The sequence below is a fragment of the Mesoplodon mirus genome, assembly GCF_964341445.2.
Source record: "Mesoplodon mirus genome assembly, chromosome: 13".
NCBI classification, from domain to species: Eukaryota; Metazoa; Chordata; class Mammalia; order Artiodactyla; family Ziphiidae; genus Mesoplodon; species Mesoplodon mirus.
The window spans coordinates 37,286,669-37,312,584 of NC_138989.1; the positions used below are offsets into that span (position 1 = coordinate 37,286,669).

The 25,916-nt window shown below is 40.1% G+C and overlaps 1 protein-coding gene across 2 annotated transcripts in view; it reads left to right on the forward strand.

Annotated features, from left to right (window-relative positions):
* Positions 1-1,389: 1,389 nt before the first annotated feature.
* Positions 1,390-25,916, forward strand: part of YES1 (YES proto-oncogene 1, Src family tyrosine kinase) — an 80,554-nt gene continuing 56,027 nt past the window's right edge. Inside the window, exon 1 of one of the 2 annotated variants that reach the window (XM_082640855.1) lies at positions 1,390-1,744. The gene's annotated coding sequence lies outside the window, so the exon portion shown is untranslated. Of the gene's footprint in view, positions 1,745-1,836; positions 2,053-25,916 lie in introns of those variants that run through there. The other variant, XM_082640856.1, reaches the window with a different exon arrangement.

The following is a 25,916-nucleotide window of genomic DNA, read 5'->3' on the forward strand; positions in this document are numbered from 1 at the left end:
ACAGATTTTCACTTGAAAGCAATTTCTATTATACCAAACTTAGTGAGGCTTTAGAGATTCTCTTTGTCCCGTTTGTTTTAAATACGCCTGGAAATAAGTGAGCCTCCAGATTGAAAAGTCTCCAGAATATTTACAGACTGAAGCTTGATGTTGTTAGACAAATATTCAAAAAGAGAAAACAGGGAATGAATAAAGAGAATTAAAATGAGGGTTAAGGGAAGAAAAGTGAAGGTAAGTGAGTATAACAAAACATGTAGGATTTTGACACCCTCTCCCATGTTTAAAACTCCATACAGAACATCTTCAAAGCCACTTCATCCCTTGAACTGGAGTAAACTAGTATTTTTGAGTTGATTTTTTTGAGGCTGAGAGTTTAGGACAAAAAAATACTATCTCTATTTTACACAGAAGTTTAGAAAAGTAGCAGCTCAAGGAATTTATTTTCTAGTTAAAAAAAAAAGCTAAATATAAACTTAGATGAAAATTTTAATAACCAAGACAGTCAAGGGCAAATGAAGTTTTAGCAGCTAAATAATACAAAGCACGATGTTACCTTTTAGTTAATGTGAATGCCTATGCCTATCTTTGGCTCATTTAGTGAGCTGAAAAAAATTTTTTTTCAAACCCTTATATGCATTTCCTAAGTTTCTAGAATACCCGAATACTGATACATATGATTGTACCATTTCGTATTTGTCGAAGATGATTCTGAATTTCGCTAAAAACCACAAAGGAAACATTAATAGTTCTGATAACGCCACCAAAGAGGAAATACGAAGAGGAAGTTAATCTGAGAGTCTGTCAGGGCAGAAGTGATTTCAGCAGAAGACACTCAATATTCAGCCGTTCTGGACACTGACTGACCCTCATTTTTTCCCAGTTCCTTCTGGACCTTCTGGACCCTCTTCCTTCTGCTTCAGCGACTGGCGGCAAGGCCACTAGGAAAGGTGCTTGGATTCAGATGAGCAGGATTCTAGTTGTGGCTGCTCCACGTTCGTTGGGGTGGCAGCCTCAGTTTCCACAGCTGTCAAACGGGACAATAATACCTGCCCCAATTCCTCCGCTGGGACGTTGCCAGCATCGCCTAAGAACACGCTGTCCCAAGACAAGCCAAAGCCACCATTAACTGGGAGAGTCGCCAACAAAACTCGGCTTCGGTTCCCTCTCCCGGCAAGGCTGGTTCGACCTACAGTCAACAGGAAGCTCCTGGGGCTGGGACAGGATCCCTGGATCGGAAGGAGGCCAGACGCGAGTGTTTCTGGACGGCGATCAGGCTGGTGATGAGGGTGTTAGTAACACCCCCCTGGCTGGGCTGAGATTCTACTATCCACGACAAAGGGTGCGGAAGCATAGTACTGAAGAGCAAACAGCCAACCCCCCAAGCTCCTATACTCCCCCACGAAAACAAAGCCCTCGGCACTACAGAGAGCGGGGCGAGGGGAAAGGAGAAAGGCCGAGGCACCCCACCCTATCTTCCGCGGCAGCCGAGCCGCAGGTTCCGCGCGTGGGGAGGGGGCGCTGTGGGCCTGCTTTCCGTGTGGAGAAGCGCCTCCTCCTCACGCCCCCTCAGCCTGCGCCGCCTCGGGAATCCGCCCCGGACCCCGCCGCCATGTTGGGTCGGGATTAGTGACTCGGTCTCGCCGCCGACCAGGACAGCTGGAGGGCGGCCCGCAACCCGAGGGGGCGCGCGCCGGCGTCGGAAGGCGAGGTCGCGGGAGCCCGGTCGGGCGCGGCGCGAGTTCCGGTGAGCGGGCGGCCGCGCGCGCAGGTAGTCCGCCCCCGCCCCTACGCGGGGGGGCGGGGCCGGGAGTGAGGGCGGGCACCGCGTGGGGAGGAGGTGGAGCGTGAGGCCGCGGGGTTGGGGAGCCCGGGAATTCCCTCCTGAAGTAGCTAGTCCCTGGCCGGCTGTGCCGTCGTCGCTGCCGCTCGTCGCCCGGGACGAGGAGGTGGAGGACGGAGAGGGCCCCACGGGCCTCCCCTCCGCCCGCCGCCCCCTCCCCGCCACCCTTCCCCGCCGCTGCGGCGACTCATGCGAGCGCCGCTGGAGCGCAGGTAAGGACGCTTCGGGGCCCCGCGGGCGGAGCAGGAGGCGGCCGACCCCGGCCCCGCAGCGCTAGGCCCGGCGCCTGCCCGCGCCCGGAGGCGCCGCCGCTCCCCGCCGGCTCCGAGTCGGGAAGTTGGGGAGAAACTTCTCCCCTCCCCCGGCCCGGCTCGCCCGACGGGCGTGTGTCCTTCCCGGCGCTACCTGCTCGCCCTCTGCCTCGGTCTCCGCCCAGTCCATTCCTTCCCGGTCCCGCCCAAGTCCGACCCAAGGTCCTGGGAGCGCTGGGACACCCGCACCCGCGTCTCTGAGGTCTTGCTGGCCGCCCGGCGAGGGGCCGGCGAGGTTTCTTTTGGCCGAAGTAAGGGGCGGGAGCAGCGGCCCCTTCCCGTCCCCGGGGTCGGGGGTCTGCCTGTCGGCGGACGCGGGGTGGCAACTGTGCCGGGAGAGCGGGCGGGGGAGGGGGGGCGAGCGGGTGAGCCTCTCGCTGCGCTAGGTTTGATTGAAAACCGCAACATGTTAAAGTTTTCCTTTGTTTTGGGTTGGGGGTTGGGAAATATGCTGTTAAGCGTGCACTTTTAGTGTTATGACGCTCCGCCTCCCATTTGGTTCGGTTCTCTGTCCACATGTGTTACAGAAAATTTTGTTTTAATGTGTGTTTTTCTTCTTGATAATTGCTTCCAGCTTTTGCTTTATTGGGCATGGGGCAACGTTGTTTTAAGAAGCTCTTAGAAAATCAAATCCGATGTAGGGTAGGGACTGCTTTAATTTTTGTTCTGTAGTGTGTGGGACCCAACATGGTTTGGATTTGGTAGAATTATTTTCTGCTTCATTAATTAATACAGGCACGGCATAACACACGGTCTGACGATTTATAAATTGTTAGAGAAATGAAAAGCTGAGTCTCCACTGGAATCAAACTTTATGTTCAAGCCATTTATTATGTGTATATATGTTCCCACCGGAATGTGTGTTCACATAAATGATCTCACATATACATGTGTATGATGGTGGTATACTCGTGCATTGCAACTGCAGGATTGCAGTGGCAAAGTTAACTTGATAATTCTAAGTGTGTTTAAACCATCCTGTTAAATTATCTGTGGTTAAATTACACGCTAAGGAAAATATTACTAAATAGGTACATGTGACTATAGGCATTTAAGGCAAAGTATGTGGTAAATCTAATGTATGAACTAGCACAATGGTTGGCACACAGTGGACAGGAAACATTTTGAATGGACAGGTAATGAATGAGTGTCTTGTATTAGAAGCCAAGGATCTTGTATGTGTCACATACAAGATTTTCATCTGTTCTGTAAGAAAGTTATATTTCATTATTTATGTTTTGTTCTGTTTTTACTAATATATTAGACCCCTGCCATAGTTGACCCTTTAAGAAAAGGAAGTGTAATTGTATTTTAATTTTTGGACATTAGCTAAACCTCAGTGGAGATTTTGAATGCTGGTTGACAATTCATTGGGTCCTAAATTTGAAAAAAAACAAATGACTTTGATCTGAATCTAAGTACAAGGCAGTTCACATTCATGTTTCCAGGATAAAGTATAAAAGGGCTCTTAAAATATGTACTCTGCCGTAGCCACCATAATGTTATAATAGCTTTAATTTTGCAGTACGTTTTTGCTGACTTCATAAACCACAAAATTGACTCCTTTCTGTTCAACCGAAAGTGAAATTACAGCTTTGACCTATCTTCTGGGATAGGTGGAATTTGTCTTATGGCTGAAGTATAATATTAATACATGGTTCAAGTTTTTTTTTTTTTAATCAGTGAATTCTCAAGCTGAAAAATCAACGTCTATGCAAATATATCTCCTTCATGGTATGTAATGTTAAAAGAATAAATATTCTAAAAGATAGCAAGGACCCAGTGTAAATGAAATATTACCAACACATGCTTTAAGAGTTGTTTATGTAGAGTTCAAATTTGCATCCTTTTAGGCAGTAAATAATTCATTAATGTAATTTTTCTTTATAAATATGTTTAGCTCTTAATCTAGTGAGTCTGTTTAGCGTAGATGTTATTTATTATTAGTTTCTATTAGCATTATATTAAAAAAAGAAGCCTAACGTCAAAAATTTTTAGAGAGCAGTATTAAGGTCTGGTATCTAGGAATGCAAGCTCGGGGGGGTAAAACTATGTATTTTTTAAAAACCTGCAAGGAAGTGATTTCTGTAAAAGTAAAGATAAAAGAGGAGGGAGGAGGCTTTGATTGGGACCTGGCTCCTGAAGTGGTGGCAAAGTTCTTTAACCTGATGGTCGTATAGTTCATTAAGCCATGATTGCTTTTCTGTGTCTGTGTTTTAGTTTATGTGAAACTTTTTAAATTTCCTTTTTAAAGAAGCCTGTGTGTAATGTACTTTACAGTGTATAAGGTGTTTCGCTAAAGGACTTAGTATTTGGTGACTGACTTTAGAATACTGCTGGGCTGCCCTTTGCAAACAGGATTAGACCTATTAAACCATAACTGGGAAATACCAGCTGGTGTATGTAACTACTTTCACAGGTAAATAACATGTTAATTATGTTAATATTTTGAGGAAAGACACCAGGTTTAACTAACTTTAAATCCTCTTCAGTTTTGTATGTTGTACATGACAAATAGTAGGTAATCAAAATATGTTTATTAAACTAGGGAACACTGTTCTGTCATCAAATATAAATATATAAATATATGTATAATATATATATATAAAATGTAAATATATAAATATATTTTTCAGAAGATTATGGTAACATGACAGTTAAGACTCAAAATTTAACTATGGCATCAAGGTAATAAGTCTTTCATCCATTTTCAGTTTTCTGGAACAATAATTCTTTAGATTGGTAATTTCATTCTGCGATTTGATATTCTTGAGGATGTCTTAAAATTCTCAGCATAAAATAAGTTTTCATTTACTCAGACTTTATGAAGATGTGCCGTATAGCACCTAAAGAAATGGTGTTTTGTTTCAAATGACATTATGGTGTTAGAGTTTCCCAAATGCTGTGAATCGCTGCTTTATGCTACTTTACTTGCTTTGTGTAATGGCTTGCTGTGTTAGTTGTTGGTGTGGTTGCTTTGCATTGTGGTAATGTAGAGCTGAAGAGAAGATCATGGCTGTACCAAGTCCTTATATCACAGGAGCTTTCAGTTATGTTACAAAGGTGACGTTTGTGGTGCTGGCTTTGTTGTGTGAATATTTACAGGAAGTTTTAGTTAGGATCTTCCATTGTTCGGAACCCTACATGGCTTAGGTCACCTTCAGTTCACGTTTAAACAGGTCTGTAATACAAATACAAGTTCCTCTAGCGAGGTACAACTGCTTTTCTTTAAAGGAAATCATCTGTTCCTGTTGAAGTACCTTGGTATCTGATTGGTAGTGTGTGCGGCGGTTTGTGTGGCTATGGTAGGGTATGTAGTCTCTCTTTTCTTCCTCTCAGCTGCTCCGGCGCCACAATTAGGCTGCCTATTGCTCAGCTACAGCTGCTGGGTGATTATGAACCATCCAGCTCCTGTCTAAACTCAGAGGCAGATTTAGCAAAAGGAGCTAGAGTAACAACAGAGGGTGAAAGAGAAGAGCCAGTGCCGCTGCCAGGATCATTTTAACGTGTCTGTGTGCCAAGGAATCGTTGGCTGCAGCAGCGCCACTGTTGTCTTGGAACTAGCAGACTTGATAGCAACACATCCTGGTCTGGGTTAGGTTTACCTGGTGTTATTCTTTAAGATCTCGAAGCTCACTCCAGGAAAGAAAGGGAATCCTGTAATTTCAGAGTACAGGATAATGTACAATGAGGTTACTGATGGGCTGAGCTATGCCTCTGCTCCCCCACACCGCCCCCCAACCCGGGACAGCAGTGCCCTTCAGTTTCCCTAATTTGAGTATATATGTGATTTCAGGTTCCCTGAAGCGTATACCATATACTCTGTGCTGTTTTAACCCGTGTCTCTTCGAAGTGCTGCTGCTGTTACTGTTGCTTGGCGGGTGGCAGAGCTGATATGCAGGTTCTTTGGACTCCCTGCTTTTCTTCCAGGAAGTGGAAGACCTTCAAAAGGGATTATTTCTAGAACTAGCTGCACATGGCATATCCCCTGTGACTGCTGGGGTTTTGCAAGTAGGAACCCTAGATTATTTTTCCTGTTGTTCTTTATTCCTGGGGTGTGAGAAGATGGACATCAACAAACGCAGATACAGCATCAGCTCTATATGGCAAGTCCCAGACTGGAAGAGGCCACAGGCAAATTTTGCTGCTTCTGAAATGTTGCTCAGTGTGCCAAGCAGCAGCATCTTGTCCTCTCGTTTACCACTACCGTTGGAAAATCTAGACAATTCCTATTGCTAGTTCTGGCTTTGGAATTTAGTGGTTCAGGATTTGGCTAATTTGGGATGGGGAATAGAGAGTATTGGGAGAAGTAGCTCGCAAACTGGTGTAACCAGAAGGAAGGAAGAAGTACGGAAGACTGTATCCACTTGAACATTAACAAGTACACATTGTTATCGTGGCACATACTTAACAAGACATTGGTGTGTTGACCCCCTCCTCTGTGCTCCCACAGAACGCTGGTATCAAAGCACATTGCTCCTTGCATTCTAATTATTTCTTTCCATGACTGTGATATACTTGACCTAGTACTCACTGTCTCAAGGAACTGTTTTATATGAATCTTCGAGAACAGTCCCTAATAGAATAAATCCTTTTGAGTTGTATTCAGGGATGTGGTTCTGTGTATATTTATATGAGTTTATGTATACAGACTTTCCCCACACACAACATGTTTTTAAGGTATAACTGTAGTAAAATTTTACAAAAGTAGCTTAGTACTTTTTCAGAAGCTGATGTTAAAACAAGTTCTTTAGATCTTTAACCCTCAAAAGTTTTGGTCTAGAAAATGATTTTATAAAACTGTTTTTAAACTTTAACTGTGAACTTAAAGGTCATTTTGATATTTCTAACATAAACTGGAAACTCTTTGTAGTTGAAGTTATACTAGTTGCTAGTAAGGTTTATTTTAAATAAGTGTTTTTTTACTATTTTAGTGAATGTTGAAAGCCCAAGATCCTAGATTGTAAAAAAAAGTACATCTGGGGGACTTCCCTGGTGGTCTAATGGTTAAGACTCCACGCTTCCATTGCAGGGGGTGCAGGTTCGATCTCTAGTTGAAGAACGGGGATCCTGGTGCCACGCAGTGCAGCCAAAAATAAAAAAAAATTTTGGGGGGGTGGTATCCTATCATGGTATTAGTGACAGTATTATAATTGTGATAGTATTCATATATTCCAAGACAAAAAGAAAAAGAAATCCTTGTTTTCTTGATGTAATCTGTGAAAGAATGCATAGGTCATAGGGTATGTCTGCTGAATTATTGGTGGGGGTGGAGGCAGGAAGTACTGGGAGGAAAAGACTGACCACTGAAACCTAAAGATTGTCTGGTTTCAGCTTCTGTTCCTAACAATATATGTAGACCTTAGGTTTTCTTAAACTGATTACAGAGGCTAGTCACTTCTCTAATTTTTTAATGTAACTTTTAGTTTCTTAGCGTTAAGTAGGAATTGGGGTGGGGTGGAGAAAATTGGTGGCTTTTGCTTCATAAGTTAATATTTAAAACTGTTTCATGGCAAGTTTATTGATTTTTATTTTTATTTTTGGTCTGTGTTGGGTCTTCATTGCTGTACAGCCTTTCTCCAGTTGTGGAGAGTGGGGGCTACTCTTCGTTGTGGTGCACGGGCTTCTCGTTGCGGAGCACGGGCTCCAGGCACACGGGCTTCAGTAGTTGCAGCGCGAGGGCACAGGAGTTGTGGCTCGTGGGCTCTAGAGCGCAGTCTCAGTAGTTACTGCACACGGGCTTAGTTGCTCCGTGGCATGTGGGATCTTCCCGGACCAGGGATTGAACCTGTGTCCCCTGCATTGGCGGGTGGATTCTCAACCGCTGTGCCACCAGGGAAGTCCCAAGTTTATTGATTTCTTACATTTGTTCTGATGTAATTAGTATTTTCACATTATGGATACTTTTTAATTAATAGCAGTCAGGCATTTGAAAAGGAGCAGAGAAGGTAACATGGTGTAATAAGGACAAGACTAAAAGGCAGAAGACCATCTGGATTTTAATTCCACTTGTGACAGTGAAGAGCTATGTGGCCTTGGTCAATTCACTGAACTTCATAGGCCTCAGTTTCACCATTTGAAACGGGGGTACAGTTGGGCCAGATGTTTTCTAATATTCTTTCAGCCTTATTTAAATATGTGGCTCTACTGCAGTTAAAGTTTTTATATTGATAAAATTTTAAGGAAATGTTTTAGAGTCTAGAATTTGAAATACAATTAGATATCAGGTAAGTAAAAGTTAGTGTAAAAAACTGACCCACAGACTTGACCCTGGACTTTCTCAGGCAAATAAAGTGTATTCCATTCATTAAGTGGACATTTATTAAACCTGTGGTGCAACAAATAGTATGCCAGTTTTGATGTTATAAAAATGATTGCAGCATGACTGCTGCCTTCTAGGAATTCACAGTTGGGTGGAACTGGCTATAATTATGAGGCTGTTATAAATTTTTTGGATTGATCTTTTTAGTGTGATAATCCATTAGAATACTTCTCTGATTTTTGATGGTGTTAGGGTGTGATACATCTGAAGCTTTAGTAAATCCCTTTGTACTACATAGATTTAGCCTCAGGTAAACCAATTCAGTTCTCTAGGCAGGAAGACTTGATGTTTTTCTAGATGTTAGTTCATTACAGATACTTGTGACTCACACACACAGGCTCCACAATACCTATACAGAAGTTTTACTATAAGAAAACACATTTGAAAGCAAGGCTTTTAAAAAAACATTTCAGATTTATTTTGCAGTAAAGTTAGAAAAGGACTGAATGATTCATTTGAAGCACATAGTTGTGATGTCAGTTAACAGGTAGTCATGACTGGATGACAGCTTTGCTGCATTGTATCGGGAAAAGAGCCACTGACATTAATTAAAACATATTTTTTAATTGACAAAAGTGCAGACTAATTGTTTAGGATATTTTTCTTCAATACATGTAGTTAACGTTTAGAACAAAATAAGCATGGGCATTTGAAAATGGTTAGCTTTTTAAGGTTTGCATAATAGATTTTGTCGAAAGAAAGAGAAGGAAGGAAAAGAAAAGAAACTAAAACTATAAGGTGGAAAATCAGTATATTTTTCCCAGAAAAAGTTCTTTTTGTAAGGTTAGCCTTTTTGGTTAGATTTCTGAGCAGCCCATTAGAGTTTACCTGTAAAAACCTAACATAAAGATATAACAGTGTTTCTGTGGTAAATATGTTCTGATTGATTTTAAGTTTTGTGTGTGTGTTTTTAATTTGCTGAGCTCTTTGAGCAAATGAAATACTTGGCCTACTAAATGCTCTGATTATACAGTGGATAACGTGTAGCCTTGCCAGTCGTCCTCCCTCCCCACCTTCCCTGCTTTTCACTATTTAAAAATCACTGTTATGAGCTCCATATTAGGATGCTAGGACTCTGAGCTTAATTTAAGGACAGAAGCTTCCCTAGTTCCTCCCACCTGCTTGCTAGGCACTGTGAAACTTGCTTCCTACCCTGACCCAGTGTGAGAAATGGAAACAGGTCAAAAGATGGGGAATGAGAAACAAAAATGAGGAGAGTAGAAGAGGAAAAATGAGAAGTGGATGTAGTATGAAGTTTATAATTTTCTTTTTTGTGTCCTTTTTTCTTTTTCCCACCCATTCACTCCTTCTGTTAGGTATTGAGTAAAGACGGAAGAAAACCTGTTTTATTTTTTATTTTTAGATTTTATTTATTTTCTTTTAAAAATTTTTTTGGCTGCATCAGGTCTTAGTTGCGGCATGCGGGATCTTTCATTGCAGCGCAGGCTCTTCGTTTTGGCACGCGGGCTTCTCTCTAGTTGTGGCGTGTGGGCTTCAGAGCACGTGGGCTCTGTGGTTTGTGGCACACGGGCTCTCTCGTTGAGGCGCGCGAGCTCAGTAGTTGTGGTGTGGGGACTTAGTTGCCCTGCAGCGTGTAGGATCTTAGTTCCCCGACCAGAGATCGAACCCCCATCCCCTGCATTGGAAGGCGGATTCTTTACCACTGGACCACCAGGGAAGTCCCAAGAAAGCCTGTTTTATGTCAGATGCTTTGCTATACATTCATATACATTTTCACGTTTAACTTAAATCTTTGAAATGGCATTCCAAAACCACAGAGGAATCATGCATAAGATAGGCTTTTATTACACACAAAGAACCTGAGGATCAGTAAGTATATGTAATTTGATAAGGTTACATGACTTGTTGATGTGACTGAATAACTGACAGCAAGACTGTTTCCTATAAGACACCTTCCTTAGGGATAAGGAGAAATGATGGGAAGGGCGATTTTTTATCTTTTTCCTTCTTCCTTAAATTGTACATTTGTATCTGGCTGAGAATTTTCAACACTTACACTTTTCTTTTTAATGGAATTAGCTTTGTGGTGCATATTTCATAATGGGTGTTGAGGTCAACTATTATATGAGCTAAAAAATTGGGTTATTACAATAACTAAACTGTAGCTATAGCCCACATTACAGAGACAGTGTTCGCATGTTTTTCCAATCAAGTTTTTTTCCTATCTAAATTTAATTCATCAGGGAATTCCCTGGCGGTCCAGTGGTTAGGACTCTACGCTTTCACTGCGAAGGGCCCGGGTTCAATCCCTGGTCGGGGAACCAAGATCCCACAAGCCTCCCACAAGCTGTGTGGCATAGCCAAAAAGAAAAAATTCATCAAAGGAACAAAGGAGCATGCAGAAGTGGGTTATTACTCTAACTCAACTGGAGTAAATGTGGTTCTTTTGTAAGTTTGGGTTTGTAAAGTATATATATAGTCTGTATGTATATAGTCAGCCTCCCCCATATATATTTATATACATATGTATAGTTTATGGTCAAATCAGTTTTCCTTCTGTGCAATATTGCCTTCTTTTCTACTAAGTATATGATTTATTCCTAGATGAGTTAGTAGAAATAGACGGAAGCTCTGTATTGTCTAAATTGTCCTCTACCATGTTTCAGGCACATGCTGCAGAAAGAGAGCACACTTTCTGATTTGCTCTGTCAGTAGGATGGTGGTTTCCCGCACCTTGGTACAGACTCCCCAACATTCAAAGCTGCACTTCCTTCTTAAGGAAATCCAGTAGACTTCTTCCACATTGGCTTGTTCTTTTATTTATTTATTTAAAATTTTTATTATTTTATTTTTTGGCTGCGTTGGGTCTTCGTTGTTGCACACGGGCTTTTCTCTGGTTGCGGCCAGCGGGGACTCCTCTTCGTTGCGGTGCGCAGGCTTCTCATTGTGGTGGCTTCTCTTGTTGCAGAGCACGGGCTCTAGGCGCATGGGCTTCAGTGGTTGTGGTGTGCAGGCTCAGTAGTTGTGGCACATGGGCCTAGTTGCTCCGCAGCCTGTAGGATCTTCCCGGACCAGGGCTCAAACCCACATCCCCCGCATTGGCAGGTGGATTCTTAAGCACTGCGCCACCAGGGAAGCCCTGGCTTGTTCCTTTAAATCTTATTGTTCCATGAATTCCTCACTCTGCATGAAGAGCCTCATCTAAAGCTCTAAATGGAAATTTTGTTTGCTACTCTTTTGCCCCTGTGTCAAGTTGCATTGACAGTGATTTCCTTCACCACCTTAGAAGCCTTTTCTTCTTTGGCTTCCTTTTATTTCTTCCGTTGTATCTAAGAATGTACCCTTTGTCCTCTCTTATAAGCTGGAGCATTGTTTTCTATGGGAATACAGCTTGATTTTGTTGCATTATTATCCCACATAGAATATCCGCAGTACAACTCCACACATCACTGCCAACAGTTCCATCACTGCCTGTGTTTATTGAGTCTACATAAGGATTAGCAGATAGGCTTTACACTGTTGTGCCAGGGACTCCCCAGTGGTCCAGTGGTGAAGAGTCCACACTCCCACTGCAGGGAGCACGGGTTCCATCCCTGGTTGGGGGAACTAGAATCCCGCATGCCATGCAACGCAGCCAAAAAATAAATATATAAAATACCCTGTTGTGCCAACTCTATGAGCTTAGAATGGCTTCCACTAGGTAAGCTCCACGAGGGTAGGAAGTTATCGCAAGTATCTAGAACAACAGCACATAGTAGGCACATATTAAATAGTTTTTAAATATGGGCAAGTACAGCAGTTCGCTGGCTATATTTGCTTATCATGGGCTTAGGAGAAAGGAGTGTCAGCAGCCAGCTTCTCACTGAAAACTCATGCAGTAAGTAACCTCAAGACTCCTTGGAATGGCAGGCCCAGTGCTAAACAATGGCATTAATGCTCAGGATGAATTCAGATAAACACTCTACTTGAGTCTGATGAAGAAACTGAGATTTGATTTAGCAGTGACTCGTAAATGTTAAGGAGAAGTAAGAATAAGTGGGTTTCTTTTCTTTATATCGTAGTCTCTAACTATATCTCTAGCAGCCATGCTTCTTAAAAACTGTAGCACACATCACTTCCCCTTACACTGATTGAGTCATATGCTTGTATCTGGTTGTAGGTAGAACTGAGACAAATAGTCCTTGGCAGGGCAGCTGCCTTCCAGTGACAGCTTTACACCATAGAAGGGGAGAAGGCATTTTTAGTGGAAACGTAACTGTCTCTGCCACAGAAGAGAACAGCAAGTAACCTAGTAGTTGAATGAGTTAGATATATGGAAATACACTATTTAGTTGTATAAACATGATTAGAATATTTATTTGAAAGGTGTGGGCACAGGTGGTATTTTCTTAATTCGGGCAACAATATTATTAGTACAGAAGCAAACTAACAGTGATGGTTTAAGATTCTCATGGGCAATATACCACCTAAAGGAATGAATTCCCCAGGCTTTTTTTTTTTTTTTTTTTTTTCCGGTACGCGGGCCTCTCACTGTTGGGGCCTCTCCCGTTGCGGAGCACAGGCTCCGGACGCGCAGGCTCAGCAGCCATGGCTCACGGGCCCAGCCACTCCACGGCATGTTGGATTTTCCTGGACCGGGGCACGAACCCGCGTTCCCTGCATCGGCAGGCAGACTCTCAACCACTGCGCCACCAGGGAAGCCCCTACCCAGGCTTTTTTATATGAAAAGTTTGAGAAGCACCCTGGTAGGGAAGGGGGTCAGAGTAGAATGGGGCTTTTATCTAAATACATTTAGATAGCACTTTTAGTGATTGAGAAAAGACAGTATAGCCATATCAAAGAATTTGGTGGGGAATAGTGGCAGGTGGAAATTATGATGGAGCTAAACCTCCTTTTCCCCAGTCTCACCTCACACTTCCCCTTCCCCCCACCCCCTTAAGCCACTCCTACTGGGGCTTAGTATTTGTTTTTGATTTTTTTTTTTAATGAATAGAACTTAAGTCAGAAGGAGGAACTCGTAATAAAGGTCAAGTAGAAGAGAGAGTCAGGAGCCTCTTAGGTTGTCAGAGGATGAATAGGATTTTTAGGATGATTGATGCTTACAAGAAGGAAAAACTAATGACAACGTAGACGATTCTTCGAGATAATCACAGCCAGAAGGAAGAAAGAAGCCACAGATCCACAACTTCAGAAAATCGAAATGATAGATCATAAGAAACAGCTAGCATGTCTTCTTTTTAATCTCCTAACTTCTGTAACAAGAGGATGCTCTTGAATGGAAAAGCTAGAAAAAAGTATAAGAAACTAGATAGTAGATAGTAAGAGGGCATCTAGCTTTGACTGATTTCAGGCTTCTAGGTCCAGAAGAATTCCATCTGGAGGTTCTGAAAGACATTTCTGATATTCCCAGGACCCCACCGGTAATAGAAAGAAATCATGGTGGACTTCCCTAGTGACACAGTGGTTAAGAATCTGCCTGCCAGTGCAGGGGACAAGGGGTTTGATCCCTGGTCTGGGAAGATCCCACATGCCACGGAGCAGCTAAGCCTGTGCGCCACAACTACTGAGCTGTGCTCTAGAGCCTGCGAGCCACAACTGTTGACCCCACGTGCTGCAACTACTGAAGCCCGCACGCCTAGAGCCCGTGCTCTGCAACAAAGAGAAGCCACCGCAGTGAGAAGCACGTGCACAGCAACGAAGAGTAGTCCCTGCTTGCCACAACCAGAGAAAGCCCGCGTGCAGCAATGAAGATCCAACGCAGCCAAAAATAAAAACAAAATTAAAAAAAAAAAGAAATCATAGAGACAGACATCTCAAAAAGAAAGAAAAATGATTAAATGATGCCTTAAAAGGTGAATTTTAATAAATGCAGACACTGAAAGTTGCCTTTGAATCTGGACAAAATTCTGTAACAGTTTATTAAACAGTTACCATTTATAAACAATTGGAATGTTACAGAGAAGTAATTTTTAACAGTTAGTTGTCCAGCAGTGCTTTCTTGAATTGTGAACCACCTCTTTGTAGTCTGAGTAAATACTGGCTCTAGATCATCTGTCAGTGGTACTTTCCTGTGTTGGTGAGTGGTCGGACCTGATAAAGCTTAGTTTCCTTCTAACAGCAAGGGTCAGTGATTCCTTTTCCAATTTTTTTTTTTTTTTGCTCTTTTATTTTCCCTTTTCTGTAATTAAGTCTTCTAATGGCACTATAGACTTTGCTTTATCTTTTTGATATTCAGAGTCAGGGATATTAACAGGTTTAAAGCTCTTTTTATGTATTTCTTGATTTTTTTTTAAGGAAAATTAAACTGGAGTATGGGATAAGCATTTGTGTTTATCCCATAATATCTGTGAACATTGTTTTATTTTTGTTAGTTATATATATGAACAAAGATACCTCAAAGTTCTTTTTATTTGCTTTTTCAGTTGAAGTCCACTGTACATTTTTCTGTGCTTGCTCATAACCATTGCCAATCTTGCTCTTGGGTTGTCTTTTTCTTATAGATTTTTACAGATTCTTCTTGTACAATGGATATTAATCCTTTATGTCACAAACACTTCATATCTCTGCTTGTCTTTATTTTGTTTAATGTTTTTCTTTTATCTTAAAGTATTACAAATAATTTTCCTTTTGTAACTTCTGAATTTTGTGTTCTAAGAATACTTTCCACAGCTGACAATAATTTTTAAAATTCTATTTATAGGTTTTTGTTTTGTTTTATGTTACAAATAATTTAGCTGTTTACTCTGAAACTTATATATGTTGTGAGATAAGGATCCAATTCCTTTTTTCTTTCCTCAGATGATAGAACTCACCAATGCTGTTTATTAAATCTAAATCTCTTACCACAGATTCAAAATGCCACATTTAGCGTTTACAAATTCTTTTACTTTCAGGCTTGTTTGGGGGCACTCTTTGTTTTCCCGATATTTACTTATTTATTCCTATGCCAGTACCACATAGCTTGATGATGAGGTTGATCATGACCCCGATAACAACAGCAGGAGCAGCAGCTAATGCGTATTGAGTATTACCTGTGTACCAGTCACAGTGGTAAATACTTTAACATATTTTACCTGATTCATTTCTCACAAAACCCAGAGTTAGGTATTCTTTTTTCTTTTGAAAATCTGGCTTAAATGTTCTGACCGGTAGCCATCTTATTTAATGAAAGGATTTTCTGTCTTTAAATATGGAACACTTCACAAATGTGCCTGTCCTTGCACAGGGGGCATGCTAATCTTCTCTGTATCGTTCAAATTTTAGTTTATGTGCTGCCAAAGCAAGCAATTGAGTTAAGTATTCTCAATATCTTTATTTTTACAGGTGAAGAAATAGGTTTTGAGAAGTTATATTTATTCAGGTTACAAGCTAGGACTGTCACCAACTCTGACTCCAGAGCCTATACTCTTAACCATGAGGTTGTGATTACTAGTGGGACAAATTTCCTCATTTTTCTTTTTTAAAAAATTTCTCAGCTATTCTTATGCATTTACTTTTCCATATGAACATTGTGCTTTTGATCTAGATAATGTTAATTATTTAGATTTATTTAGGGAAGAATGGACACCTTTATAATAATGGATCTTACTATCTAAAAATAAAGGGTTTGTTTCATTTATTAAGGTTCTTTATATCCCACAGTTTTATTTTTTTAATATAGACTTTGAACATTTGTTGTTAAGCTTATTCATAGGTATTATTTCATGTGTGGTTTTAGAAAAACTTGTTATTTGGAAATAATTTCAAAGTTACAGAAGAGTTGCTAACATTTTGCCACATTTGATTTTGTCAGTTCCTTCTGGTATATGTGTGTGGGTATCCTCCCCACATCCCCACCTTGAAAGTTAGTTGCAGACATCATTCTCATCACCCTTAATTACTTCAGTGTACATTTTCTAAATCGGGGACATTTTCTTATACACCGACAGTACAGTCAATCGAATTCAGGAATTTTAACATCACTATAAAACAGTTATCTAATAGACAATTGTTGTAGGTTGAATTGTGTTCCCCCAAAAGTTCTAATCCCCAATATCTGTGAATGTGACCTTATTTGGAAATAGGGCCTTTGCAGATGTAATCAAGTTAAAATGAAGTCATACTGAATTAGGGTGGGCCCTAATCCAGTATGACTGGTGTACTGATAAGAAGAGGAAAATGCCATGTGACAGAGGCAGAGATTGGAGTGACGCAGCTGCAAGCCAAGGAGTCCCAAGGATTGCCAGCCACAGCCAGAAGTTAGCAGGAGGCAAGAAAGATTCTATCCAGAGTTTCAGAGGGAGCGTGGTCCTGCTGGCACCTTGATTTTGGACTTCTAGCCTCCATTACTGTGAGAGAATACATTTCTGTTGTTTTAAGCCTTTAAAAAAATTTTTATTTATTTATTTATTTATTATTTATTTATTTATTTATTTTGGCTGTGTTGGGTCTTCGTTGCTGCGTGCGGGCTTTCTCTAGTTGCGGCGAGCGGGGGCTACTCTTTGTTGCAGTGCGACGGCTTCTCATTGCGGTGGCTTCTCTTGTTGCAGAGCATGGGCTCTAGGTGTGCAGGCTTCAGTAGTTGTGGCACATGGGCTCAGTAGTTGTGGCGCACGGGCTTAGTTGCTCTGCGGCATGTGGGATCTTCCTGGACCAGGGCTCGAACCCGTGTCCCCTGCATTGGCAGGTGGATTCTTAACCACTGCACCACCAGGGAAGCCCATATTTACTTATTTTTAAACAGCAGCCCTAAGGAGTTAATGTCGCAGTCCATAATCAAAATTTTTCTAGTTGTCCTAATAGTGTCCTTTATAACAGAAATCCAGAATGTAACCCACTGTATTTAGTTATGTCTCTTTAGTCTCCTTTAATCTGAATAGTTCTTCAGCCTTTATCTTTCATGATGTTGATATTTTTGAAAAGTCAGAGTGCTTGTTTTGTACAGGGTACCTCACTGAGGATTTGTCTGTGCTTCCTCGTGATTAGATTGAGATTATGAATTAGGGCAGGAATACTACTGATATATCAGGGGTATTGTGTCGTTCCTGGTATAGCCCATCAGGAGGTACACCTTGTTAGTCTGTCCCACTATTAGCAATGTTAATTCTGCTTAGGTAAGGTGATATCTGTCAGGTTTCTCCACTGTAAAGTTAGCATTTTTCTCTTTTTCATTAATAAGTGATATGTGGGAAAATAGTTTTAGACTCCATGAATGAGTCTTGCCTGAATTGATTATTGAAATGATGGCTGCAAAGTAATACTTTTCTAACTGTGTAATTCCTTCTATGTTTATTAGTTGGGATTCTGAAAGAAAATCTTCCCTTCTCCCTCATTTATTTATAGCAGAGTGATTTTTGGATTTTCTTTTTAGTCAACAGGTTATAATCTATTAGTATCATTCATTTTGATGCTCAAATTCATCCTATATTTAGCCAGCAAGAGCCTCTTCAAGATGGTTCCTGTACACTTTTGATATATCCACATCATGTTTTGAGTAGTACTTAATTTTCTTGGTGTTAAGATGTCCCAGACTCTGAAACTGAGCAGAGGGCTTGTGTGTCTGCAGTGCAGAAAGCCAAACTCTGACAGCAGGAGTTTGTAGCAAAGTAAGGATTTGTTACAGGGTGCCATGCAGGGGAGTGGGAGACAAGCCTCAGGCCCACTCCAGCTTGGTCTTTGAGTTAGGGATATTCTTAAAGGGGAAGAACAAAGAGGCTGGGATTAACCATGGTCTTGTGACATTTTTCAGTCATAGTTTTGGGAGTCAGGATGTTTCTGGTTTATGATTCTCCCAGCCAGGTGGTCCATGGCTCGGGGGTCTGTTACCTCATCTTGCCCTGGAGAAATGACCTGAGTTTGTATATTACTGATGATATCTACATCAGCAGTTTTAGTCATCTGGCTCTGGTTGATTAGTGTTCAGTTAGCACCGCGTCGAGGTCAGGGGGAACAAGAAAGGGGATAAAGTTTTGGATAGAGATATTAACCATAAACTTGGTAATGGAACTTGGTTTTAGGGGAATTTGGTTTCAGTCCCCACTCCTGTTTTAACTTTCCCCAAATCTTTCAGGGAATGGGGCAACAGCTGCTCTGCCTACTTCTTGCTGAAACAGGGTGTATTCTTGCCTCAATTTGGGGAATGGAAATGTTGCATACCAACTTTCAAAACACTTGGTCAAATAGATCATAGGTCACCATGAAACAATACTTATTCACTTAACAAAGTGACAATAAAAGATTTCAAAAGCAAATATAGAGAGTTAGAACAAATTACTTAAAAGGTAAAGAAAGTTAGCAGCTCAGTATTCCCCACAAAAAAATTTGTTCTCTTAACAAAGGAAAATATTCAAGTTTTGTACCATATTACCTTTAATCTTAAAATTCATTGACTCAATTAAATTCATTCTGATTTTAATCCTGACCACACATAGGATTCCTTTTTTTTTTTTTTTTTAATTTTAATTTTAGGCTGTGTTGGGTCTTCGTTGCTGCATGCAGACTTTCTCTGGTTGCGGCGAGTGGGAGCTACTCTTCGTTGTGGTGTGCGGGCTTCTCATTGTGGTGGCTTCTCTTGTGGTGCGTGGGCTTCAGTAGTTGCAGCACACAGGCTCAGTAGTTGAAGCACATGGGCCCTAGAGCATGTGGGCTTCAGTAGTTGCAGCGCGTGGACTCAGTAGTTGTGGCACACGGCTTAGTTGCTCCGCGGCATGTGGGATCTTCCCGGACCAGGGATCAAACCTGTGTCCCCTGCATTGGCAGATGGGTTCTTAACCACTTTGCCACCAGGGAAGTCCCATAGAATTCCTTTCTATGGATTCTTTATTTTCTCTTGCAAATCTTCTGCAACTTTCTGTATCCATATTAATTTGTCCCCTACTTTCTTTCCCTTAACAAAATGCATTTCCATTCCTTATACCTTCTTTTTCCTTGCATACGAAGATGTTTTCCATATTAATTTTTAGTTTTAATTACATTAATTAAAATTCTCAACTCTTAAAAACCTTAATTTCTGATGAAAACTAAGAAGTAAGCCATTGTGGCCTGTTTGTCATACCACCATTTCCCCATTGGCAAATTTTATGAACATATTCTATAACCTCTGGAAACATACATTTCCTCAGAGCATAATTTTTTTAATTGAAGTATAGTTGATTTACAATATTATGTTAGTTTCTCATAACATAGTTTCTTTCCTCAACGTGGTACAGGATGTATCTAATAAATCCAGACATCTTTAGTTTTTCTCTCGTAAGAAGACAAAAGTAGATATAGACTTGTTTAGCAGTTAATGTTTCAGTATTTTATCTTATTTGAAATGATCTGGATATTCAATGAATTCCCATCATTTAACTTAATTTAGCAAAACTTTAAAGTTTCAAGTTACCAAAAGTCTGGAGAAACTATTTTTATTTTCAATTTTTATTTATTTTTTTCATATTTGGCCACGCCACGTGACATGTAGGATCTTAGTTCCCTGACCAGGGATGGAACCCGGGCCCCCTGCGTTGGAAGCGTGAAGTCTTAACCACTGGGCCACCAGGGAAGTCCTTGGAGAATCTATTTTTAAATAGACATACCTAAAACATAATTATGCCTTAAGAGTTCACCTAAAATTTCCTATCTCATTTATCTCTATTTCATTACTTATGAAAATACCAAGGTTGCAGATAGTGAGTCTACACATTACCCACAACTTCTGTCCAACTGCTGTAAATTGGGATTTCCCATGACACCTCCTTGGGTTTGATAATTTGCTATAATGGCTAACAACTCAGGAAAAGTTTATTTACTTGGTTACTTGTTTATTATAAAAGGATACAACTCGGAAACAGGCGATGGAAGAGATGCACAGGGCAATGTATGTGGGAAGGGGTGTGGGGCTTCCAGGTAAGCCACCCTCCCAGAACCTCCAGGTCTCTTCAGCACCTGGAAGGTCCCTGAACCCCTTCAGTTAGAATTTTTATGGAGGCCTCTTTACAGAGGCTTCACTGATTAAACCACTGACCGTTGGTGTTTAGTTCAAGCTCCAGCTCCTCTTACCTCCCCTGAGGTGGGAGTGTGTGGTGGGGCTGAAAGTTCCAACCACTCAGCCCACTGGTGGGTTCACCCTAGGGGCTTTCTACTAGTTACCACTAACACAAACTCAGGGACTTGTGAATAACAAAAGGTGTTCCTTCACCTTTATTGCTCTTATCTGTCAGGAAATTCCAAGGGTTTTAGGAGCTCTGGGCTAGGGATAGGGAGGAAAACCAAATACATGCTTCTTATTGTTAATCACAATGTGTCAAGTAGCTCCTGGTCACATGGGACAGTTGAGCAGTTGAAAAGTGCTGTAAGTGTGAAATACATCCAGATTTTGAAGACTTAATATGATAAAAAGAATGTAAAATAATTCAACTTTTTTTGTTGATACATGTTGAAATTATATTTTGGATATATTAGGTTAAGTAAGATATTATTAAAGTTAATCTCACCTGTTTATTTTTCGCCTTTTTTTTTTTTTTTTTTTTTTTTCCTGCTACACAGCTTGTGGGATCCTTGTTCCCCGACCAGGGATCGAACCCCGGTCCTCTGCAGTGAAAGCGCGGAGTCCCAACCGCTGGACCTCGAGGGAATTCCCCTATTTTTCACCTTTTTTAATGTGGCTACTAGAAAATTTAAAGTTATATATGTGACTCACATCATTTTTGTTGGATAGCATTGCTCTAGATCCAGGCTGCCTGGGAGTTATCTCTTTTGTTGTTGTTGTTGTTGCGGTACGCGGGCCTCTCACTGCTGTGGCCTCTCCCATTGTGGAGCACAGGCTCCGGATGTGCAGGCTCAGTGGCCATGGCTCATGGGCCCAGCCGCTCCGCGGCATGTGGGATCTTCCCAGACCGGGGCACGAACCCGTGTCCCCTGCATCGGCAGGCGGACTCTCAACCGGTGCGCCACCAGGGAAGCCCCTGGGAGTTATCTTTGATTTGGAGCAAGTTACATAATCTCTATGCCTCAGTTTTCTCACCTTTAAAGGAAAAGTAAAAAGGAAAAGCCTTTAACTCACAGGGTTGTTTTAAAGATTGAGTAGGTTAATGTGTGCAGGAGTACTTAGAACAGTGCTTGGCACATAGTAAGTGCCTAATGTTGTCTGTTACTATTCCCAGTGACCGCAAACTGCATGAGGGCTGGGACTTTGTTTTGTTCACTGCTATATCTCCACTTCTTAGGTTCTCAGTAAGTATTTTTGAATGAATGAGTGATTGAATATGAAGAGTTTTTGAGTAACGTAGGTAGTGATTGGGAAGGAGGTTTCTTGATTATCCAGAATGTCTGTTGAAAAAATATTACAACCAAGAAAATTGCATCCCTAAAAGACAGGTGGCCTGGACTTCTCTCTTAGGAAAAATCTATATCAAAAGGTTAGAAAAATCAAAAGACAAATTAGATATATTTTGAGATTAAAAAGTAGAAAATATATATTATTATTTGCACTGCGTTTTCCAGGCTGTCCGAGACTCTCAATAAAAATTCTCTAAGCCTGCAAAAAAAAAACCTAAAAAACTAAAAAGCAATACTAAGTCAGTGATCAAATATCTGGTGGTGGGCTAGAAGAGCATGCTGCTGCTGGTCCTTGGTGGCTGTGGTATTTTAAGGGCTTTTCAGTGCTGTTGCTTCTTCAGAAAAACTCTTAATTTGCTAGGGACTGATATTTGCTAGCAGTCCCAGAGAGTACGAAGATTCACCTGACTCAGGAACTCTTCACTAGATCTTTCCCTTGTTTCCCCAACTTCTTGGCTCTGTAGAGACCCCAAACCAACTGTCAGGATTTGGCTGTCAGTAAAAAAAAAAAAATAAGGAAACTTTTTTCTGTATGCTTTGGAAGAGATTAAAGAGCATAGAACTAGTTTATTCTTGACAGGTGTCAGATAATTTACCCATAAAATATTTAACAATTTTTGATTGAATTTTTGACAAGGTTTAAACCCTTTCCATGTTTATTGATTTATTTAGGTCTCCTATCTTTTAACTGAGTTAATTTTATTAATTTCCATTTGCCTAGATAGTCATCCTTTTCATCGGATTGCTAAAACATTTTTAAAGTTCCCATTTATAGTTTTTTCAAATCTTCTGTTGCTCTAGCATTCTTCACACCTAAAACTGTGTACTCTCCCTTTTCATTTCTTGATTAAGATTAAATCTAGTGGTTTATCTATTTCATTGATTTTTATTTGTAAATCACATTGGAAGTTTTTCCATTATAATAATGAAATAAAAGAAAATTAAAAGAAAAATTAATTAGAAACAACAGGAAAAGAAATCTTAGTATGATTTACAAGTAAAAATCCTCTTTTTGAGTTTCTTTGTTGTTTTTCCCTAAATTTTATTTGTATTTCTTTTTAGTAATAGGTGTGTAAGACTATGAATTTTGCTCTGAATACAACCTTTGCTATAGCTCATTGATGTGGTAGGAAGTTGTTATTCTTTTTATTTTATAATTTCAGTTTGCATTTCCTCCTTGACACAAGATATTGGATCATGAAAAATCTTATGTATTCATCTTATTTAGGAAAACTTGAAAAAAAACACTCTTGTGTGCTATTTCTTTAGGTTTTATAGCATATAGTATTCTGTTGTCAATACTCAAAAATGATAAACAGGAGAAAATTGTTTCCAGTCAGAAATAGTTTATGCATGTATAGGTAACTTGTCTCATGGAACTTTAAATACCCATTCCTCAAATAAATAATACTATAAAATGTGGGCCATAATAATACAACCCACCTTTTTTATATACTTGCTCTAAGCAAGCAAATACTGCTAATACTACTGTAATATTCTGGTAAGAGCACAAAATAGTATTAGTATTGCAAAAAATCTTAACCAATTCTAATACAGTTTTTGTGGCTCTAGTTGGAAACTTGTACTCCTTTATATGATAAACCGTAAAAATCAAATGCAGTCTTTTAACTTTTTAATAAGATGTTTTAAATGTTGACATATATTCCCATAGTTATTACATACATGTTTTTAAAAATGACTTCAGGATTGAAATAGTATAGCACAGAAGTAAGGAACAGTTCAGAAATATTGTACCAAGGTTCTGGCTTTGATTCTTAGGTCATGCTAAGGAACTAAAGACTGTGGTCGTTTATAGCCTAAGGTAAAAGGCTTCTCATGTAATATGAAAGTAGAAAGAAAGAAAACATCAACTCTTCTTTGATTAAAAATTTCATGTCTCCCTTTTTTTTTTTTTTTTAATGAAAGAAGGTTTAATCACGGAGATACACGCTCCATAGACAGTGTGTGGGCCATCTCGGAAGGTGAGAGGCCAAAAACTTCATGTCTCCTTTTAATGTGACAGCTCTTGGACTATAATAAAACCATTCACACTACTTCCACATTAATTTTTTACTCCCAAGAGCCAAAGCAGGCAAATTGATATTCTTTGGAAATTCAAATGTAAATGGAATGAAGTCCTTCAGAAAATATGTCATGTAGATCTGTTTGATTTTATGATATAGATATGGTCCTTGGAGCTTGACTATATAAAAATATGATAAGTACCAAATCTTATTTTCCTATAAGTTTTCATTTACTCGTGTCTATAACGTTCCTACCTATTTCTAAGTGGAGTAATAGCAGTTGCTAAATAATAATGCAGAAAAACGATGTTATCAATTGTTGTTGCCACCTTGAATTGATAAGATGATGTCAGAAATGTCTGGAAATGGTCAACATGCATTTTAGCTTTCTCATATAGCTGCTGTTTTCTTGTCACCTACCTTATACTGACATTTTGAGGCTAGAGCAGTTGTTGAGGTCATAAGCATTATCAGTCTTCACAGATTAAAGGAGATGTAGATAACTAGTAAGTTAATCTTGTTAATTATTATGGATTAAGTTTATCTTTCATTTTAATTTATTTATTTTTGTCTGCGTTGGGTCTTCGTTGCTGCACACGGGCTTTCTCTAGTTGTGGCGAGCGGGGGCTACTCCTCATTGTAGTGCCCGGGCTTCTCATTGAGGTGGCTTCTCTTGTTGCAGAGCACAGGCTCTAGGTGTGCGGGCTTCAGTAGTCGTGGCTCGCGGGCTCTAGAGTGCAGGCTCAGTAGTTGTAGCGCATGGGCTTAGTTGCTTCGCGACATGTGGGATCTTCCCAGACCAGGGCTCGAACCTGTGTCCCCTGCATTGGCAGGTGGATTCTTAACCACTGTGCCACCAGGGAAGCCCTAAATTTATTTTTACTTAGGGTGATTTTTTTTTTTTTGTACTATGGTCTTTTTATCTCCATTCCCTTTGGTTAAAGAAACCAGATTCAAACATTAATTTGTTGACTAATATTTATCTTTTGGGTCAAGTCCTAAACATTGATGGGGAAAAGAATCTGTAATTCAATTCAGCAAACTTAAAAAAAAATTTACATCTACTCCAGGCAGGGCACCATATTAATAAGGCTTTTTAGGAGGTAAAAAGGAAACTCTCCTTTTTGTTTATCAATTAAGTATTCCACTTCTTTAGATAACCTGAGAGAAATATTGTATTGGAGTCTTAAAGTTCAATGGCAGATCAAGAGAAAGGCCCATTCAGGAGAGGCCAGGTGAAGGTAAGATTTGGGAAGGTTTTGAAGGATAAATAAAATGGACATTCCATAGGGAGCTGGTAATAGGAACAAAGACACAGAGAAGATGGAGAAAGCAAGATGCTTTCTGGTTATAGTAAATAGGTATGCTTGGAGCATAGGAATTAAGGGGTCAATCATATACTTAAAAATGGTGGCTCTCATCATTACTTAAAAATGAGTGCCTGCTCATCACCTGAGATGTCTGTTAAGGTGTAGCCTCCTGAGTTCTACTTCCAGAAATTCTAATTCAGTAAACCTGGACTGAGAGCCAGGAATCTTCATTTGTAATAAGTACCTCAAACCATTATCACGCAGGTGGTATGGAAAAATTGAAAATAGAGACCCATTTATACAACTTGAAGCTTTAAAGATGTTCAATTTGACAGTGGTAAACCACTGGTGGTCTGGAGTCTTACTGTCGCACTTGCCGTGTGACCTTGGACAAGTTACTTAATCCTCTGTGTAATCAGGTTCTGCATTAGTAAATGAGGAAAGTAACAGTAATTGTTTTTTAGAGTGTTTTGATAATTAAATGAGATAATTCATTTTAAGTGGTAAGCACAGTGGCTATAACACACTAACTGTTCAGTAAGTGTTAGCTCTTTCTGAAATTATCATTGTCATCTAACTAAGAGAAATATATTTATTACTAGGTTATGATTAAATTCATTAGTTATTTTACCCTACATGCTTAATCAGACTACTTTTTGGTATATTACCTTGTATATATTACTTCTTTTGCTCATTCATTTATTCAGAAAAACATTTTGAAATGTAGTGGGTGTGCACAGTATTAGATATACAAAAAAAAAGAATGTCTTAACTACTTGTTCTTGATTTGCTAAATTATTGATTTTTGTTTTAGTAATTGATAACTAAATACATGGCTAGCAAATTCAATAC